Source organism: Nanorana parkeri, unplaced genomic scaffold (genome assembly GCF_000935625.1).
Source record: "Nanorana parkeri isolate BGI_ZX_2015 unplaced genomic scaffold, ASM93562v1 scaffold2385, whole genome shotgun sequence".
NCBI lineage: Eukaryota > Metazoa > Chordata > Amphibia > Anura > Dicroglossidae > Nanorana > Nanorana parkeri.
Window position 1 is genome coordinate 24,312 of NW_017308653.1, and position 8,986 is coordinate 33,297.

Here is an 8,986-nt window from a genome sequence, read left to right on the forward strand (position 1 = left end):
CTTCCATTATTTATTACAGACTCTGCGACTCCCCGAACTCTCCGGATACTTTTCATTCAGGATTCCCGAGCCGAGGACGGGCTCCTTATCCCAGGCTGGCGGTGACGGACGTCGCTCTGGTTTCCTCGTGTCCAGTGACTCACTTCCTGCCAGTCTGCACACAACCGTCCCATTGTCGGTCCCGTCTGCCGCGGGTGTTCCCTATAGATTGGGGGGCAGGTGGCACTAATAGGACTCGGCATTGCCCATCCCCCCCCATCAGTATCCAGCAGCCAGCAAAGTAGCTGATGCTGAACGGACCACATCGGGCTCACTGCAAATGTTTCTTCTTCTTCTCTTGTTTCTTTGTTAGTCCGGCAAACACTTTGCTGTGTAAGGGATTGTTCCAGCGGCTTCCCAGATCCGCACACTTCATTGCAGATGTCGCTGGGTGACCACGGCTGTCCCCGAGAAAACACTCTAACCCGGCGGTAGCCAAACTCCGGTCCTCCGGCTGTGGGGTGCAACTACAAATCCCATGAGGCTTTGCAACATTCTCACAGGCATGACTCCCGGAGAGAGATGCATCATGGGATTTTTAGTTTCACCCCACAGCTGGAGGATCAGAGTTGGGCTACCCGCTGCTCTAACCTATAGGCTGCAAGTGTACCTGTCATCTGTACATGACTGGAGGAAGCCATGCTGTACATATGATGTCATCCTCTGTGTACATGACTGGAGGCAGCCATGCTGTGTACATATATGATGTCATCCTCTGTGTACATGACTGGAGGCAGCCATGCTGTGTACATATATGATGTCATCCTCTGTGTACATGGCTGGAGGCAGCCATGCTGTATGTATGATGTCATCCTCTGTGTACATGACTGGAGGCAGCCATGCTGTGTACATATGATGTCATCCTCTGTGTGTACATGACAGGTACACTTGCTCAGGAGAGGACGCTGCTGTATGTGCACAGTGTAAGTTCAGGTTCGGAGGCGCGCTGTGCGACTCATCACCCGGACTTGTGAGTTTTATTTAAGTAATAAAATCTGAAAAGAATCCTCGGGGGTCTCGTCTCTCCGGTTGTGTGAACTCGTGTCGTTGTGTTTCCCATGCTGAGTACAGGTGTCACCCGGGGCCCCCCAGATACCGAATAGTCACCAAAGAGCTTCATGGAGTCATTGACGTATGTGGCCCCTCCAAGCCAAGGGACACATTGTGACCGGCCAACATGGAGGCTGATGGAAGAACTTAAAGGAGAACTACGAGGTCGGGCTTCTCCTCAGGGTAACGGGAGGACACAAACTAGCGTCCCCCCGTCACCCTAAGCTCAGTATATAGGGAGCTACAGCTCGCGGTATACTGAGACGCCGACAGAACATCGCGCCGTCCCATCCCCCCTCCTGACGGATCCATATTGATCTATTCTGACCATTAATGACTACACCGAGTGGCCGGATTATTATATACACCGAGTGGCCGGATTATTATATACACCGAGTGGCCGGATTAAGGTGATTGTGTTCTGTTCAGTCACAGGGACTCTTGTGCTCTGCAGGATCGGACTGGATGGAGAATTATATGGATGGAATGAAGGAACAAATCTCTCTGTATGGGCTGCAGGTAATGGAGGATAGTGACTACATTATGTGTATATAATAATCTCGCTATATTACCAGAAGCATTGGGACGCCTTTACACGCACATGAACTCTAATGGCCCCCCAGTCCTAGTCCGGAGGGTTCAGTATTGGGTTGGCTCCGCCCTCTAATGACACCCCAGCGTTAGTCCGTAGGGTTCAGTATTGGGTTGGCTCCGCCCTTTGCCGCTATAACAGCTCCGCCTCTTCTGGGAAGGCGTCCACAAGGTTTAGGGGCGTGTCTATGGGAATGTTGGACCATTTGTGAGGTCAGGTACTGATGTTGGGGGAGGGGCTCGCAGTCTCCGCTCTCATTCATCCCAAAGGTGTTCTATGGGGTTGAGGTCAGGACTCTGTGCGGCCAGTCACGTTCCTCCCCCCTCCCCATCCATGTCTTTATGGACCTTGCTTTGTGCACTGGTGCGCAGTCATGTTGGAACAGGAAGGAGCATGAAATTGTGTGAGTTGTTTAGCGGGGGAAGAGTCTGTTCTCCCCCGCTGGTTGCCGGCTGCAGTGTGTCTGCCGTCACAGGCTTGGGGGGTTGGAAGAGACACAGACCGCTGCAGCCAGCGAGGAGGAGCAAGAGGGGCAGCAACTAATCGATGATGAGAATAGTTGCCAACGATTCTCATTATCCAATTTTAATCAATTAGTTGTTGCAGCTCTATACAACACTGCGAGGACTCCCGGGAAAACAAGGATGTGTCACTTTGTACTGTACTTACCTCCACCCTGGAGTATGGTAGGCGAGGGTATAGGGTGCTGGATGCAAACGTTGGATAGATCCTGGGGGATGGATGGATCAGTGGGGTGGAATCCTGCGGCTCTGGTTAGGTGGATGTCTTACCTGAGGAGACCTCTAGAGGGCATCTGTGATCAGGTCCACGGGGTACAGTAGAAAAAGACCGCCACCCCCAATATTAAGAGTCTATATACATTTATTCCATTGCAACAACAGGACAAGCCAACGCACTCCAGGGGTTCTATGACCCCTCTGTGACCCCCTTCCTCATGGATAAAATTATATGAAGATAAATGGCAATAAACAAATGTAATGAACAATCGATATGAGGGGGGGGAAGGGGGGGAGGGGCAAGTGGGGTCCTGTACAAGATCTAATGGTAAAATGTAAAGAAGCGGCTCTAGAAGGATGAAGGTTAAACATTGACACGGCGTTAGAGGAATATCTGTAATAATTGGTAAAACATTAACTCCAAATATTAACATGAAATAATAAAATATAAATAGTCATTTAGAAGTGGAGGAATCGGAGCCGGGGAGATCCTTGCATGGCCGGTCCACAGGTACAACTTCCTCTCCAGCAATGAGACCAGCACAATGGTCGAGGTCACTGAATCTCACTCCAAAACACGGGTGACCGGCAGCCAGAGGCAGGAGTGCCTTTAGATGATCTCACACTGCAGGTATACAGCTATGAGGACGCAGAACATGAGTGCCTAGGCACAGGAAGTGCACTGATATCAGGAGTGCCTAGGCACAGGAAGTGCACTGATATCAGGAGTACCTAGGCACAGGAAGTGCACTGATATCAGGAGTACCTAGGCACAGGAAGTGCACTGATATCAGGAGTGCCTAGGTACAGGAAGTGCACTGACATCAGGAGTGCCTAGGTACTGGAAGTACACTGACATCAGGAGTGCCTAGGTACAGGAAGTGCAGGGATATCAGGAGTACCTTGGTACAGGAAGTGCATGGATATCAGGAGTGCCTTGGTACAGGAAGTGCAGGGATAACAGGAGTGCCTAGGTACAGGAAGTGCAGGGATAACAGGAGATGACATCAGGAGTGCCTAGGTACTGGAAGTACACTGACATCAGGAGTGCCTAGGTACAGGAAGTGCAGGGATATCAGGAGTACCTTGGTACAGGAAGTGCATGGATATCAGGAGTGCCTTGGTACAGGAAGTGCAGGGATAACAGGAGTGCCTAGGTACAGGAAGTGCAGGGATAACAGGAGTGCCTAGGTACAGGAAGTGCAGGGATAACAGGAGTGCCTAGGTACAGGACGTGCACTGATATCAGGGGTGCCTAGGTAGAGGACGTGCACTGATATCAGGGGTGCCTAGGTACAGGACGTGCACTGATATCAGGGGTGCCTAGGTACAGGACGTGCACTGATATCAGGGGTGCCTAGGTACAGGACGTGCATTGCTCTATTTTATAAGGAATTTAAGACAAAGGGCATTTTTTAGGGTGCTGCTTAGGAACAAATAACATATCTAGATGTACCTGTAACAGATAATCTTTACTCTTTGAGCTCAGGTCCATTTTTGGGGGTCTATTTATAACCAATTCACAGAGCCATTCTCCCCATGGCGTCTTCGATGTCTTTACAATGTTGTCCAATCATCTTCAGCAATTTCCGGAGAAGGCCGAAGGTCGAGTGAGTTACCACCGAGGACTTACCTGCCCTGACACCTCCCCCTCTCCTGTGACCCCCACCACAGGTAAGTGACTCCTCCTCTCTGTATAGTGGATAGGAAGTCAGAAAGGTGGCCGGGATAGATCCATGGATGATGAGGGTGCAATGGATGGAGACCGGGATAGATCCATGGATGATGAGGGTGCAATGGATAGCACTGATATCAGGGGTGCCTAGGTACAGGACGTGCACTGATATCAGGGGTGCCTAGGTACAGGACGTGCATTGCTCTATTTTATAAGGAATTTAAGACAAAGGGCATTTTTTAGGGTGCTGCTTAGGAACAAATAACATATCTAGATGTACCTGTAACAGATAATCTTTACTCTTTGAGCTCAGGTCCATTTTTGGGGGTCTATTTATAACCAATTCACAGAGCCATTCTCCCCATGGCGTCTTCGATGTCTTTACAATGTTGTCCAATCATCTTCAGCAATTTCCGGAGAAGGCCGAAGGTCGAGTGAGTTACCACCGAGGACTTACCTGCCCTGACACCTCCCCCTCTCCTGTGACCCCCACCACAGGTAAGTGACTCCTCCTCTCTGTATAGTGGATAGGAAGTCAGAAAGGTGGCCGGGATAGATCCATGGATGATGAGGGTGCAATGGATGGAGACCGGGATAGATCCATGGATGATGAGGGTGCAATGGATGGGGGCCGGGATAGATCCATGGATGATGAGGGTGCAGTGGATGGAGACCGGGATAGATCCATGGATGATGAGGGTGCAATGGATGGAGACCGGGGTAGATCCATGGATGATGAGGGTGCAATGGATGGAGACCGGGATAGATCCATGGATGATGAGGGTGCAATGGATGGAGACCGGGGTAGATCCATGGATGATGAGGGTGCAATGGATGGAGACTGGGGTAGATCCATGGATGATGAGGGTGCAATGGATGGGGGCCGGGGATAGATCCATGGATGATGAGGGTGCAATGGATGGAGGCCGGGATAGATCCATGGATGATGAGAGTGCAATGGATGGGGGTCGGGGTAGATCCATGGATGATGAGGGTGCAATGGATGGAGGCCGGGATAGATCCATGGATGATGAGAGTGCAATGGATGGGGGTCGGGGTAGATCCATGGATGATGAGGGTGCAATGGATGGAGGCCGGGATAGATCCATGGATGATGAGAGTGCAATGGATGGGGGTCGGGGTAGATCCATGGATGATGAGGGTGCAATGGATGGAGGCCGGGATAGATCCATGGATGATGAGAGTGCAATGGATGGGGGTCGGGGTAGATCCATGGATGATGAGGGTGCAATGGATGGAGGCCGGGATAGATCCATGGATGATGAGAGTGCAATGGATGGGGGTCGGGGTAGATCCATGGATGATGAGGGTGCAATGGATGGAGGCCGGGATAGATCCATGGATGATGAGAGTGCAATGGATGGGGGTCGGGGTAGATCCATGGATGATGAGGGTGCAATGGATGGAGGCCGGGATAGATCCATGGATGATGAGAGTGCAATGGATGGGGGTCGGGGTAGATCCATGGATGATGAGGGTGCAATGGATGGAGGCCGGGATAGATCCATGGATGATGAGAGTGCAATGGATGGGGGTCGGGGTAGATCCATGGATGATGAGGGTGCAATGGATGGAGGCCGGGATAGATCCATGGATGATGAGAGTGCAATGGATGGGGGTCGGGGTAGATCCATGGATGATGAGGGTGCAATGGATGGAGGCCGGGATAGATCCATGGATGATGAGAGTGCAATGGATGGGGGTCGGGGTAGATCCATGGATGATGAGGGTGCAATGGATGGAGGCCGGGATAGATCCATGGATGATGAGAGTGCAATGGATGGGGGTCGGGGTAGATCCATGGATGATGAGGGTGCAATGGATGGAGGCCGGGATAGATCCATGGATGATGAGAGTGCAATGGATGGGGGTCGGGGTAGATCCATGGATGATGAGGGTGCAATGGATGGAGGCCGGGATAGATCCATGGATGATGAGAGTGCAATGGATGGGGGTCGGGGTAGATCCATGGATGATGAGGGTGCAATGGATGGAGGCCGGGATAGATCCATGGATGATGAGAGTGCAATGGATGGGGGTCGGGGTAGATCCATGGATGATGAGGGTGCAATGGATGGAGGCCGGGATAGATCCATGGATGATGAGAGTGCAATGGATGGGGGTCGGGGTAGATCCATGGATGATGAGGGTGCAATGGATGGAGGCCGGGATAGATCCATGGATGATGAGAGTGCAATGGATGGGGGTCGGGGTAGATCCATGGATGATGAGGGTGCAATGGATGGAGGCCGGGATAGATCCATGGATGATGAGAGTGCAATGGATGGGGGTCGGGGTAGATCCATGGATGATGAGGGTGCAATGGATGGAGGCCGGGATAGATCCATGGATGATGAGAGTGCAATGGATGGGGGTCGGGGTAGATCCATGGATGATGAGGGTGCAATGGATGGAGGCCGGGATAGATCCATGGATGATGAGAGTGCAATGGATGGGGGTCGGGGTAGATCCATGGATGATGAGGGTGCAATGGATGGAGGCCGGGATAGATCCATGGATGATGAGAGTGCAATGGATGGGGGTCGGGGTAGATCCATGGATGATGAGGGTGCAATGGATGGAGGCCGGGATAGATCCATGGATGATGAGAGTGCAATGGATGGGGGTCGGGGTAGATCCATGGATGATGAGGGTGCAATGGATGGAGGCCGGGATAGATCCATGGATGATGAGAGTGCAATGGATGGGGGTCGGGGTAGATCCATGGATGATGAGGGTGCAATGGATGGAGGCCGGGATAGATCCATGGATGATGAGAGTGCAATGGATGGGGGTCGGGGTAGATCCATGGATGATGAGGGTGCAATGGATGGAGGCCGGGATAGATCCATGGATGATGAGAGTGCAATGGATGGGGGTCGGGGTAGATCCATGGATGATGAGGGTGCAATGGATGGAGGCCGGGATAGATCCATGGATGATGAGAGTGCAATGGATGGGGGTCGGGGTAGATCCATGGATGATGAGGGTGCAATGGATGGAGGCCGGGATAGATCCATGGATGATGAGAGTGCAATGGATGGGGGTCGGGGTAGATCCATGGATGATGAGGGTGCAATGGATGGAGGCCGGGATAGATCCATGGATGATGAGAGTGCAATGGATGGGGGTCGGGGTAGATCCATGGATGATGAGGGTGCAATGGATGGAGGCCGGGATAGATCCATGGATGATGAGAGTGCAATGGATGGGGGTCGGGGTAGATCCATGGATGATGAGGGTGCAATGGATGGAGGCCGGGATAGATCCATGGATGATGAGGGTGCAATGGATGGAGACCGGGGTAGATCCATGGATGATGAGGATACAATGGATGGAGACCGGGGTAGATCCATGGATGATGAGGGTGCAATGGATGGAGGCCGGGATAGATCCATGGATGATGAGAGTGCAATGGATGGGGGTCGGGGTAGATCCATGGATGATGAGGGTGCAGTGGATGGAGGCCGGGGTAGATCCATGGATGATGAGGGTGCAGTGGATGGGGGCCGGGGTAGATCTATGGATGATGAGGGTGCAGTGGATGGGGGCTGGACAATGGTTATTGGAGGGGAGTACGGCCACCCTAATGGTCTCTCCACATTGCACAATAGCATCTTTCTGTAAAGTCTTTCCAGCGAGTGAACCCGATATTCTACAAAGAACCGAATATTGTCATGTGATCACTTCCCACCTGGAATCCGATATTACCGATCCAGACCCCCCACAGCAGCCCTCGGGGTGGTCACAGGCGGACATTTCCTTTTACAGTAAACTCCAAGTAATTTGTATTGAGATTGTAGTCCATCTTGGGGTGGAGCTTGGAGCGGTGACTACTCTACAACACACACGGACCATGGGGAACAGACATAGTCACCCTCCAGAAGGAAGGACAGTGTCAGAGATGATTGGAGGATCTACAGCCGAGTGACACACAAATAAGATACATTGTTGCTCAGAGTTCGGGGACTCGGAGGGATTTTTAGGATTTCTCTCCGGAGTTTGGTGTCACTTTACTGTAGTGATGACTGTTGTCGGGCTCAGCTGAACATGGGGATCTTTATTTCGGAGGGGGGGTTAGCAGGTCTTCTCTCCGGATAGAAGTTCGGACTCTCTGGGATCGGAGACGACGTGACACATTAATATGATGAAACTTCATTTTGATCTTTCCAGTATCGGCGGTTACGGGAACATGTCTGACGTCATCACTCTGCCCAGTAAGTGTTTTCTGCCTTTCACAATGTTACTTTAATCCCCAAAAAGTATCAAAACGGTCACTTCATCCAGCTAAGTATTACACAATTACCCGAATCTATCATCGTATCAGCTTCCTACCATCCCCCGCACTGCTCCACCAACACCAAGAGAGATACCGTGAGTCCATCAGAGCTCTAACATGGACCCGACCTACAGTAGGCGGCACAACATATTGAGGGGAAATCTCACCATTGTGGGAGGGGCAGAGACACCAACTACTGGGGGGAAATCTCACCATTGTGGGAGGAGCAGAGACACAAACTACTGGAGGGAAATCTCACCATTGTGGGAGGGGCAGAGACACCAACTACTGGGGGAAATCTCACCATTGTGGGAATATTCTGAAGCTTTTTAACCCCAATCTGGTTGGCTTTGCAAAGAGGAGCACGTTGAGCTACCGACCGGCCGAGCTGGAGGCTGCCGGACTCAACCTCGCCGTCACCGGAGCCAATTCTTTGTAAGGATTATATTATTATTTTGATATTATGTACCTTGTATCCGGAGAGCGGTGATGTCACCAGCAGAAGTTATATGTTATATGATGTGATATGTTTATATAAAATATTGATCTGCTTTCATTGCAGCGAGTTGCTGGAACAGGTCAGACATTTGATC